At 43.1% G+C, this 13700-nt stretch overlaps 1 long non-coding RNA gene across 5 annotated transcripts in view; it reads right to left on the bottom strand.

The window, feature by feature from the left end:
• Positions 1–13700, bottom strand: part of LOC309718875 — a 236129-nt gene that overhangs the window by 196819 nt on the left and 25610 nt on the right. The window lies entirely within an intron of this gene.

Raw genomic sequence — 13700 nt, forward strand, 5'->3', positions numbered from 1 at the left:
TAGGATGTAACTACAGCCCATCCCATGCAGCAGTATATGAATGACTAACCTCATATGTGGATGGATTATCTCAGTTGTTCTCCTGGCTGAAGTTTGGTCCTTTTACAGCATCCTGCCATGCGATTACATTTGTTCCTGACCACCGAGAACACTCATGTTAACTTTTATCGAGTGGAAAAAAAGTTAGCTTGTTTATATTATGCTAACATAGCTGTGTCGCTAGCGGTCACGTAGCACATCATTATATACCAGCTAGCCCAACTTCAGTAATCCTACAAATGTCACTGCTGTTTAGTTTTCTGTCTTCATTTATGCTGGAAGTGTAATCCAGTATAATCTGGCCACTGTCATGGCACAGTGGCCCGTGGAAATGGGATGGACTCAAGTGCAGATTCAAAACCGGAGGCCAGGGGTGAGGTGTAACGAAAAGAGATTTTATTTTACAATGCTCAGAGGCTAACAGAAAGTGCAGACTAGAATCAATGAACATAAACTAGATGTCTGAGGCGAGAGAAAATACTGTGATGATAACTAGATGGCAGGGATAACTGGGTGCAGGTACTGGGCAGGGGAAACTGTGGCGGGCCAGGGCACTGAAACAGAGGAGAGAGCAGTCAGGGGAATCCCACAGAGGGTTGTGAGTGAATCTAAGGATAGTACACAGAGCTGTCTTACAAGCTTGCAGGTGGGGTTGCGTGGAGGGGGGAGGCAGGAGAGGTCCAGGTGGGTGCTGTATGCAATGCAGGGAGGCAGGCAGGAGAGAATGGCAGTTCCAAAACGGAGAGGGATTACCGGCGGCAGCAAACTGGTATCCAGGAGAACTTGGTAGGTGGGTTTCACAGGCTGACGAGAAAAACAGAGATACGGTTAATACACACGATGAGTCACCAAGGAACGGATATGAGGCCGAGAACTGACTAAAGTTGGCAGATAATCTGGCGAAGACCAGTTGAGTGCGCCGGTCATAAATACTGCTGGTACGATTGCCATCAGGTGAGGAACAACAAAGACTCCACCCAGTGGGGAGGAGCCGATGCTGTGGAAAACCACCCAGACCACGACAGGAAGTGATAGCAGAGCTGTACGTTTTAATTTGTTTCCAAAACCCCGCAGTCAGGACATGCTATATTGTATTTAGATAGAAGCTAGCGAGCTAACTCCCTGCTAACTTCTAACTCCGTTAAATGTCATAAATTCCGTTTTCATGGATGCCTGGATGTTAAACTCAATTGTTACACCTGGTAGAGCAGAACGCTGATCATTTTATTAAAGATGAAAGACTTTAGACAGTTTTTCAACTCTCAGTAATGCCATAGTGATCGTTTGATATATGGACCTGCAGCGGAGTTTAAACCCAGACACGGCTAGTAACGTCAGACTGAACAATCGGATTGGGGATCAGGCCTGTCTGCCCTTGTGTGTCATCCAACAGCAGCAGGTTTATTTGTGCAGCCAGGTGCTCATGGAGTGCAGTTAGCTTCTTTAGCCACTGGGCAGAAATCATACCAGGGCCTGGTGCTGTCTAACACTTCATGCTCGAGGCTCTTTCTTGGATGTCTGTCACTGTGATGGTCACTGGAGCTAGTTCAGGGAGGTCGCTGTAATGTGCTCTTATCTCCACTAGCCACTGGACATTGTTGTTATGTGTTGTGTCTTTTTCCATGTGCTATTCCAGTATTGCTCTGCAGCATAACTAATCAAGGATTCAGGGTCACCTGACCAAGCTGGTTCCACAGAAGAGGGACCTGAAAACTGAAGGCTCTGCCTCCCATTCTACTTTTAAATACTTTAGGAACAACAAGTAAGCCTGCAGTGCAAGAAGGAAGTGCTCTAATGGGGTGATATGGTACTATAAGGTTATTGAAATAAGATGGGGTCTGATTGTTTAAGACCTTGTATGTGAGGAGCAGGATTTTGAATCCAATTCTGGATTTAACAGGGAGCCAATGAAGGAAGCCAATATAGGAGAAATATTGAAGGGCATTTCCTGGTCAAAAATGACTCCAAGGTTCCTCACAGTGTTACTGGAGGCCAAGGTAATGCCATCCAGAGTAAGAATCTGGTTAGATACCATATTTCTAAGATTTTCTGGGCCAAGTACAATAACCTCAGTTTTATTTGCATTTAGAAGCAGAAAGTTAGAGGTCTTCCAGGTATTTATGTCTTTAAGACATTCCTGCAGTTTAAACAATTGCTGTGTGTTATCTGGCTTCATGGATTCATAAAATTGTGTGTCATCTGCATAGCAGTGAAAATATATGATATGCCTTTTGATTATACTGCCTAAGGGAAGCGTGTATAATGTAAACAGAATTGGCACAGAACCCTGTGGAATGCCATAATAAACCCTAGTGTGTGAAGAGGACTCTTCATTTACATAAATATATTGTAGATGTGATACAAACCACTGCAGCGCAGTACCTGTAATCCCTACAGCACGCTCTAATCGTACTAATAAAATATTATGGTCGACAGTATCGAAAGCTGCACTGAGGTCTAGCAGGACAAGTACACACCGAGTCCACTGTAAGAGGAAACATTTGTAACCTTCACTAAAGCCGTTTCTGTGCTGTGAGTTCTGAAACCTGACTAGATCTCATTTACAGTGGGGGCAGGCTCAATTACAGTGCATATGAAAAAATAGCTATTTACAAAATCTTTAAGCAAGGAAAATCTACAGTATTTGTTTGCAAAGTCCATTGTTTTTTTTGTTTTGTTTTTTGCCTGTCCCGTTTGGCTCTTTTGTCATCAGAATTGTTGTCTAAAGGCAAAGAAAGATGCCCAACGGATTTACTTTACCAAATTGACCATCCCAGCCTTGCCGTAATGGTCCATTTGATTCACCTTTTATTGTTTATTTTATTTTCACTTACTGAATACGGGACAGACTTGACTGGGGGAAAGAAGGGGAGAAAGAAAGAGGGAAAGAGAAACAGCTGAGAAGAGGGACGGGGGAGAAGGGCAAAAAACAAAAACCAACAGAATGAGCAGGAAAAAAAAAAAAAAAAGAAAGAAAATGCATATATCAATCACCTGGATCACCTGCTGAGAAAGAAAAAAGAAAACAAGCAGAAGAGAACAAGAGTAATAGAATAAACAACATCACAATGATATATGGGAATATGACAGTAAATACTAAATATTAAACATTATTGTGCAGCACATAAGATCAACAGAACACAGTGTGCTTTGAGGTAGGAGCCAAAAAGGGTGTAGTTTGTGGGTGTGATCACCCGTGTGTACACCTGTGAGCATGGACGCGCTTTTTTTTTGTTTTGTTTTTTTAAAAGGTTCCTTCATGTAATGATCTGCTAGAGGGTGTGGGGGGGGGGCCACAGCCCCGTCCTCCAGGGCATGAAGCAGGTATGGAGGAGATCAAAACTCCAGACATCCAGAGGCCCCCAGAATACAAGAGACCAAGGAAGACCAACAGAGGGGCAGCCGCGCCACTGTCCCAGAAAGAGCTGAGGAGAGTCCCAGATGAGGGCTCACTCAGCAGCCGCGGAGCAGAAGCCAGGGGTAGTTGGCAGCCAGCCGTGCCTGAGTGACCGAGCCCCAGGCCGAGAGGCCGGGGGCACCCCACCTCCGAAGTGGCCCGAGCGAGCCCCAGGCTCCAGGCCCCGATAAGCGGCCGCCAAGGAGTGAGCCGGTGTGTACCCGGACGCCCATCCCCGGACACAAAGAACCACCAACGCACCGATGTCTGAGGGAGTCCGCCACCGGCAGGGGAAGTGGTGGTCGGGGGGAGATGTAACACACCCAAAGAAAGATTCTAGGTCTGACCAACCGTCTCTGTCGTGGGCAAAAAGATGACAGTCAATAAAATTCTAAAAGATAATTTATTGACAAAAAAATATATCAAGAGATAAAAGATAAAACAGTCCAGTGTCCCATTTATGAATTGTATAAAAAACACACAGTCCCAAGGCCAGAGCCAGCTATGCCACACGGCCAGTTGCACTCCACGTGTTGCCTGTAACAGGGTTAGAAGTTGTCCTTGGAGACCCACCACCCTGCAAGCATATAGCCAGTGGTCACTCCAGCCTCTGCAACTCTGCTACCTTTAGGCTGTGGCATATAATAGGCCCTGGCCTGCACAGAGAGACAAAACGATACTTTCACTATAGAATTCATAGCACAAAATCCATCCATCCCAAACATATCTGATTTCATCACATTACATACCTGCACAGAGAGACAAAACGACACAGCAGTGTTTGTAGTGTGGGCTATAAGTAGACCAGTGTATCAGTGCAATCAAGTACACCTGCCTCTAATTAGTCCAACCCCATTCCAGCCATTGGCTCACCAAAAATGTGACACACACACAAAACCACTCCCAACCCAGTGCAACTTCACACAATAATATGGAGCTGAATTAACACAGGCACATTAGTCTACCATGTTACAGGAGATAGGCCTCCAAACCTTGGAGGGCCTGAGATGTCCTCAGAGAGGTGGCGTCTGACACCCAACCTGACATATAGACACAGACATACAGGCACACACAGATACACCATATATAAAAATAAACACATCTAACCCTCACTTGATGCTACTCCAGTGTTGTTTACGTCCTGTTTGTAAATTAATTACTGTGCTGTTTACAGTCAGGATTGCACATGATGGGCTTCGGCCTAAAACTTCTGATACAGTTTAGTTGTTGTTGTTTTTTTTTACCTGGCCAACAGCCTGTATCCACAGGCTGTGAGGCTCCTGAACTCTCTGCCCCCCTCTCACGGACAATAACCATATCCAACTTCTTAATAGCACTGAACTGGTCTGGTGCATCATATCTTTATTCTCTTTCCCCCTCCTGCCTCTTTCTTAAATAGATAACTATTATATCTGACATCATATCTCACAGTACAATAATATTGAATGGGTTGCATTGTTGTACTTTGTCATGTTTCTCAGGTCTTTGTCTGAATTTCTTATGAACATTACTTGTCATGTTCTTATGTTGTTGCTAAGGATTGTCTTATTGCACTGGAGTCACACTGGGTTAAATATTTACACTTGGGTTTTAAGGGGTATTTATTATTTTCTTCATTATTTTATTTACGGGTTGTACGGAAGCCCCAAACGCAATTTCATTGTTCTCTGACAATGACAATAAATACTTAAATAAAATAAAAATAAATAAAATAAACAAACATCCATTCCCACCCTCATGCTCTCATATGCACTTACTCCACACTCAACCAACGTGGAGACAGACATGAAGAGACGCTGTACACACGATCACACTCCCCAAGCGTACTCTACGAACCGGGTCTAGGTACCCTTGCCCCTGGAGGGGGGAACTGCACCCAGACCCAGGTGGTGTTACCCTTTTCCCTGCGGTGGGGGGAGGCAGACCGCCCCGACTCCGCAGCAGCAGGAAGGCCCCACACTCCAGACCGCAGTCGGAAGGCCAACTCCTCCACCTAGCCCCCCCGCTCCAGCAGGCCGCAGAGAACGGGGGTGAGAGACGACTCCAAACCTCCCTCCACCCGCTCATTGTAGTGTTGATGCATGTGTGTTCTAAGGTGCATTTAAAACCCAGGAGGGCATGGAGCTACCTGCCAGAGAGCAGCAGGTAAGCGCATAGTCCCTCCTGCTAGCCCTCAATGTCTACGTGTATTTAAAATTGAGAGGTGGGCAACAACGCCAGGGGTGAGGTGTACACCCTGATGGTAATTTGGATTCCGTGTATCGTGCCCACCCCCAAGATCCTATATGTATGTGTAATGAGAGTGTGAGTAATGTGAATGTCTAAGTTGTGGGATAAAATTGAGGCAGAGGCAGCCAGAAGGGGACAGAGGGGGGGGGGGGGGTAGCCTCCTCTGCACCCTGGTGACATACCCCTACTCCAAGGTCCTGCATGTGTGGGTGGTTGTGGTGGAGCGGGAAGAGAGAGGCAGCTGGAGATGGGGAGGGAAGGAAGGGAGGGGCAGGTAACCCCTCCCTGGGGCCAGCTCCCCCGCTGACCCCAGTAGGCACTCCCACACTCCGCGACCCGCCAGGGAAAGGGGGCCCAGGCCCATCCAGACCGGGGCCCAGTGCAGCAGCGCCTCCCGGCCCCACAGAGCCCGGGACAGTCCACCCAACCCCACCACAGAGAAAACTGCACCCACCCCACCATCCACTCATCTTCCAGACTACATAAGACAATAAACACACAGGCTGAGATCTTCCTCCACCTCTCCTGTATCTCCCCCTCCTGCAGAGAGAGTTCCTGAAGAGAGGAAAGTTCCTGCAAGATGTGACAATCTCCCCCACCACTTGAAGAGCCCCCCAGGTGGCTCGATGCACCGGCGGCACCCTGCTCCAGGGATGGGCCCCCATGCACCCACCCGCCAACAACCCCGGCAACACACCAACCAGGACTCAAGCCCCCGAGGCCCGGCCCGGGCCCCAGCCCAGAGACGGAGCGCCCCCAGAACCTCACGCCCATCCCGGACCCACCCAGGGGCAGCCAGGCTACCAGGTCAGTAACCCACGTCCGTCAGCACAGACCCTCCCCTAGCCCCGCTGCACGCAGCCGCGAGGAAACAGTCACCTGAGAGCCAACAGAGCCCCTAACCGGACATGACCGCTACCCCGGGTTGAGCCCCCCAAGGAAGATGCCTCCGGGGAACCCCCCGACGCCCTAAGCCTGTCCCTACCCCCACACCAATCACAACAGTGAAGGCGGGACCAAACTATGACCCCCCACCCCCACTAGGTGATGGAGCCCAGAGCAATTGATCTGATGTGGTGGCAGAGGCTGTATCAAGACTAATGTAATCTAATAGATAATTTCTATATTGGTTAGAATTATTATTTTTATTTTTCCAGTTCATGAGGACTGTTTTCTTGGCTATGCATAGGGTAGTGAAAACCATATGGGCGATATTCTTTTCTGAAGTGACATTATCTAAGCTGCCCAACAAACACACTAAGGGGGAAGTTGGAATGTTACATTTCAGACACTTCGATAAGTCTTCACATATCTCGCGCCAAAACTTCTGAACTGGTGGACAGAACCAAAGAGCGTGGATATAATTGTCCGGTGAATTGGTTTGGCAGTGTGAGCAGTTGTTGGTAGACGTAAAGCCCATCTTGAACATCCGATGACCTGTATAGTGCACTCTATGTAATATTTTGTATTGAATTAATTGAAGACTGGGATTTCTAATTAGATGAAAGGTTTTTAAGCAAATCTGAGACCAGAAGTTTAGGTCTAAGTTAACTGATAAATCCGCTTCCCATTTTGCAATAGGAAGTGATATTGATTCATCTGTTTTAGAAAGCATTCTGTATATTTTGGATAGTAATTTGGGGGTTTTAAGAGTAAGAAATTGAACCACACTTGGTGGTGTTTGTAGTTCAACTTGACCCGGTTTAAATTTCTTTTTTACTATGGATTTAATTTGTTGATATTCTAAAAATCTTTTCTTGTTGATCCCATATTGTGTAACTAGTCTGTCAAATGAAATAAATTCTGTTCCTTCTAGTATATGTTCTAAATATTTGATTCCTTTACCACTCCAATCTGAAAAGTTTATCATATTATTGTTTTGTAATATGTCAGGGTTGTTCCAGATAGGTGTACGTTTGCATGGGATTAATGAAGACGCCGTCAATGTTAGAAACTCCCACCATGCTGTCAGAGAAGAGCTGATGTTGATGCTTTTAAAGCATTCATGTCGTTGGATGTTTGAGCTGATAAATGGTAGGTCTGAGATCTCTAGATTATTGCAAAGTGCTTGTTCTACATCTAGCCAAGGTTCATCTAAGAGGGTATGTTTTAGCCATCCTGAGATAAACTGAAGCCTGTTGGCTAAGAAGTAGTGCTGAAAGTTAGGCAGTTCTATTCCTCCTTTATACGTGGGGGTTTATTTTTCCAAAGGAATTTGGACATACATGAATCTAGAGATCTGAACCTGATCTTGTGGCGGTTTAGTTGGGATCGTTGAGAATAAATAATTTATTTTTGGTAAGACCATCATTTTTATAGCGGCAACCCTTCCCATGAGTGATATGGGTAGACATTTCCATCTAGCCAGATCATCTTCTACCTTCTTTAAAAGTGGGATATGGTTTAATTTAGTTAGATCTGCAAGCTTGGGAGAAACATTAATACCTAAATATTTTATATTTCCTGATTGCAGTGGTGTAGAAGAGGAATTATGGAGGGAGCAATTAATCGGTAGGACTGTAGATTTTGACCATTTAATTGAGTAATCTGATATTCTTGCAAAAGAGTTTATCAATTCAATCACCCCAGAGATATTGGTTTGTGAATTTTGGAGAAAGAGTAACACATCATCCGCATAAAGGCTGATTTTATGTTCCACGTTCTTGCATTTTATGCCCTTAATTACTGAATTCTGTCTAATTGCTGCTGCTAGTGGTTCAATAAAAATTGCAAACAGTGAAGGGGAGAGTGGGCATCCCTGCCTGGTGCCCCTCAAGAGACAGAAGCTGGAGGATGTCTGGTCATTTGTTCTAACACAAGCTGTTGGGGAATTATATAATATTTTAACCAGTTTATGAAAGAGGATCCAAAACCAAATTTGTGTAAAGTTGCAAATAGAAATTTCCAGTTAACTCTGTCAAATGCTTTTTCTGCGTCTAAAGAGAATATTGTAGTTTCTAGGTTTTTACTGTATGAGTAGTCTATCAAATTAAGTAATCTACGTGTATTTGTTGATGAGTGCCTACCTTTTATGAAACCAGTTTGGTCAGGATGAATTAAGAGGGGGGTTATTTTCTCCAGTCTCTTTGAGAGAGCTTTGCAGATTATTTTAAGGTCTAAGTTTATAAGGGATATTGGACGATAGCTTGAGGGATATACAGGGTCTTTGCCTGGTTTTAGCAGGAGATTAATGTTTGCAGAATTCATATTTGATGGAAGTCTGCCCTTTTCTTTAATTTCCAACAACGTTCTGTAGAAAACTGGTGCTAGAATCGACCAGAATTCTTTGTAGAATTCTGCAGGAAAGCCGTCTGGACCTGGAGCCTTATTATTGGGCATACTTATCAGGACTTCCTGGAGTTCACCTGGTGTCAGTGGTGAATCCAGTGCCATTGCTTGAGTGTCCAATAATTTTGGAAGAGCTATGTTGTCCAAAAACTGATCAATTTCTTTTTTAGATGGGTTTATTTGTGGTGAATACAACATTTTATAGAAATCCCTGAAAATGCTGTTTATTTGTATCGGTTCATATATTGTGTTCCCAGATGAATCTTGAACAGCACATATAGTTGTTTTTTCTTTATTTATTTTTAGCTGGTTTGCTAGAAATTGACCGGATTTATTACCATGTTCATAATTTTGTAGGTGTAGTCTTTGTACTAAGAATTTTTTTTTTTTTTATCAATTATCTCATTTAATTCTAGTTTTGTTTTGCGTATTTTGTTCAATGTTTCCTGATCTTGGTGGGACGCGTAGGCTTCTTCTAGTGATTTGATGTTTTTTTCCTGAATATTTTTGTTTTCTTTTTTCTTTTTATGTGATGAGAAAGAAATTATTTTACCTCTCATCACAGCTTTCCCTGCTTCCCATAGAACAGAAGCTGATGTTTCGGGAGTGTCATTATAGTCCAAATATGAAGTCCACTCTTTTTTAAAATATTTAATAAAGTCTTCATCTTTAAGTAGTGATATATTAAATCTCCAGTTTTTTCTTGGCGTAGTATTATTCTTGTGCATTAGTGTTAAAGATACAGGACCATGATCACTGACAGCTATAGGGTGAATCTCCATTGTAAAGGTAAGTTCGACAGGAAAATCCAGAGCTTACGATCACACACCACACAGGAACAGATTCTCCTCCACAACTTTCTTACAGAGATAAACATGGAGCATCTGCATAGAGGCGAGAACAGTCATTGAATTTGTAATCATATCATCAGATCTGTGGCTGTATGTTCTGGAGAGTTGGGTGAAGAGAGATGCTGAGCTGTCAACTGATGAACACCTGGTGGTGCGTTGGATCAGGTCGTAGGAAAGGATGTTGGACAGATCTGGGGTGCCTAAACGTGAGGGTGCACTTGGAGCGCCTGGCAGAGGTCCCCATCTGTATTCTCACACATTCTCGTGCATCATGAATTCTTTCTAGAATTTTATTTTTAGCATTTATTTTTATATTGTAATATTTTAATTCTTGTTGCCTTCTGACCAGTGCTGTTTTGACTGTTTTTATTGTAATAAACTACAACTCCTTGGGGTGGAAAAGGTTTGCCCTGAGTAACTGAAGGCTCTGGATGTTATAGGGCTGTCCTGGTTGACACGTTTCTACAATGTTGCATGGAGATTAGGGGTACCTCTGGATTGGCGGACCGAGGTGGTGATTCCCATCTTCAAGAAGCGGGTCAGGAGGATGGATGAGTTTCTTCCACTGACAATATGTATGTCCAGAGGCATAGATTAAACTTTTTGTGATTTCCTTACCTTAAGAGGGTTGTTTTTTAATTTTTTAGTTATAAGTTTTATTCACGACAAAATAAGTGTTTGTTGTAGAATGTGCAGCATGAAAGTAGCATGCATGTTTTGCATAGAACTGTTTTATGCATCTGCATTTCACAAAGAATGACAAATTGGTATACGGGACAACAAATAAAATCTAATGTATAGAAAAAAGATAATAGGATATGCCCATGACAATAAGAATGATAAAGGACTTCACAAAGTCAATTTATTGCTAAAGTGTGATCTTAGAAAATTGCTATTGTGCACCACACTAAACAGAACAAATTCTGTCAAAACTTACTTTTGCAAGATCCCACAAATGTTTTGCAAGATCTTGAGAGTTTTTTTCTTTGCATTTATCATGCTTCCATCAATACCTGTAAAGCTGTACAGAGTACTGCAGCTGGTTGTTAATGAATGCAACAAAGACCACCAGATCAAAGTACACCTAGCCACGAGTGTTTCCCCTTCCACTGAGCACTATCTTCATCTCGCAAAATACATGTTCAAATTTTTTTTCTTCAATGTGCCTTGCGAGGCTCCATAACATACCTATCAATCTGTGAGCATTTCTCAGAGGCTGCAGCAACTGCAGCTTTTGAGGAAGTTGCAACAGCACATTTGTGAATTCTCACGCGTAGCCCTACAGGAACACCCACAGTTACAAATACCATAGCGACCAACATCAGTGCTACTACTGCCCACAGTTCATGTAAAGGAAACATAACGGTGTCATACAATAAACTACAGAATCAGCATTGTTGTCTGTGAAGGTTCTCAGTCATTCAGGTCATTGTAGTCAAAGGAGCTTGTAAAGAAAAGCATCTGGACTTCTTTAAGTTGCTTGAAGACGTTTCACCTCTCATCCGAGAAGCTTCTTCACTTCATCAGCATTGTTGCACAACCGTGTATTCAATCTTGTTACCCTTCTTTAAAGTCCACCACCTGTGCTGCAAGTGAAGTTGAGGGCAACTGTGGCTCAGGGAGTTGGGAAGCACATCTGTAACCGGAAGGTTGCCGGTTCGATCCCTGGGCTCTCTGTCCTGGTCGTTGTGTCCTTGGGCAAGACACTTTACCCTACCGCCTACTGGTGATGGCGCGATATGGCAGCCTCGCTTCTGTCAGTCTGCCCCAGGGCAGCTGTGGCTACAACCGTAGTTGCCTTCACCAGTGACTGAATAGTGGCATTGTAAAGCGCTTTGGGTGCCTTGAAAAGCGCTATATAAATCCAGTCCATTATTAACACATTGGAAGTTGTGGCACTTCTCATTATTTGACGTGCACAGCCGCTCTGTGTGAGGGTCAAACATTTGTTTATTCAACACCTGTGAAGGTATCAGAAATCGGCTACTGAGAAAAAATGCATAGATAGCAAGAGAAGCAAATTAAAGCACTGCACGTGCTTTACGTGCTATGACATGCTGCACGTCATAAAACCCAGTTTCTTGATTAACATTTTTAAGAGTTAAGTTGTAATACTTTTGTGCATTATTAAAACAAATCCTAAAATTCTGTATCACTGTGCTGTTACGAGAAGGTAGCTTGAATGTAGGTATCTGGCCCTGTGTAAATCTTGAGCATGAGTGATGTTGTGGGACAGTGCACCAACTACACAGGTACAGTGGCGTGTCTAGAAAATTTTTGTTGGGGGGGCCAGGTAGGGGCACAGATTTGGAGAAGGGTGGCAGATTTAATTGGCAGATAATGTTTTTAAAAAAAAATTCTACCAACCCTTAACCATAATTCAATAATCCTATAAACCTAATAACCAAATGCACTTTTAACTCTTATTAGAATGAGATTTTAACCACTACGGTGCAAAGTTTTTAGATACTGCATTGATAAAGTACAAGAGATACAATCAGTGCTTTGTCAGTGTTTACTCAGCATTCAAGGACAGCAATATTTGCATAGTATTTTTACTGACATATACTGCACATATGTTTTGGGCAAAAACATTTTTGAATATTAAAATACGAACATTTGTAGCAAACAATTGACAAATTAGCCATTCCAATGCAAAACTTTCTCTGCCTGTTAAAAAAAAAGAAGATAATCTTCTCACAAACTGGTGTTTGATTTTGAAACAGGAAAAAAGTGGAGAAACAACTGAAAAGACTAATATTTGAATAAAACCTGAAAGCAAGTAAATACTTTCTATGCTGCCTTATGGTAAACTTTGGTAATATTGATAAAGAACAACACTGGCTGATGATGAAATACATTCAGCTGGCATGGTGACACTGCCAGTATAACCTGCAGGGCTGGACTGGGACAGAAAATCGGGCATTTTGACTACAGACCGACCCACCAGGTATTAAAGCCATAAAGCCTTTGAATGAAAACAAACCCTGTTGTGACAGTGATGTACAGTCTTTTTGGTATATGTATGATTTCTATACATTTTACGTCAGATAAAAACTTTGGTTGTAAGATTTAGATAATTATTTAATAAAAGCTAGATATTTTAAATGAGAATAGGAAAGAAAAGTATTTCTTTGTGCCCCCTTTCCCTGTTAATGCCCTACCTGGCCCCCTGGCAAAACTTTGCTAGACCCGCCCCTGCACAGTTACCAGCTGTCAGCTACATAAAAAAGGATCCTGGTGGGTGGTCTTCACGTTTCCCTCTCACCAGATATCCAAACCGACATCATGACCAGCAGCTTTACAGCTGTGGCTCCAGCAAACATCAGCTGATACTAGAAATTAATATTAAATAAATTCTAACAACAGCCGATCAAGCTTAAACGTGCTGCTGTTGTTTAGCGCGACATCTGCTGGTTTCGTCTTTCTGGCGCAAAGTGGGCGATAAACAAACAAGAGAGAAAAGCCGATCAGCTGATCATCGATCAGTTTCATGATTGAAGTAGCAACAGGAGAGGGAGGATGAGAGAAGAGGCAGCTGTGCAGTGTAAAGACAGAATAAATCCAGCTTTGTGTCTTTTTCCATTCTAGCTGAAGTTCGGGACAAACTGCGTCTCTTCTCAGCTCAATACGAAACGTGTAATATTTTCTCTGATTGAGGGACCATTCCATTTTTTTAAGGAGCCGTTGGCAACTCTACTAACTAACCTTATGAATAAAATAAAGTTCACTATCAGTAACATCATAGCAACCGAACAGCTGTATAAAAACTCCAAGCTGGCTAGAACGCAGTATGAGTTATTGCAACTGACAGTAAAAAGTCAGCACAACGAAAATAAACTCCACCTAAACTTAGTTCATATCTGACCCAGATAGACTGCAGGTCATAACTTCTT

Source organism: Aulonocara stuartgranti, assembly GCF_965226115.1.
Source record: "Aulonocara stuartgranti genome assembly, chromosome: 12".
NCBI lineage: Eukaryota > Metazoa > Chordata > Actinopteri > Cichliformes > Cichlidae > Aulonocara > Aulonocara stuartgranti.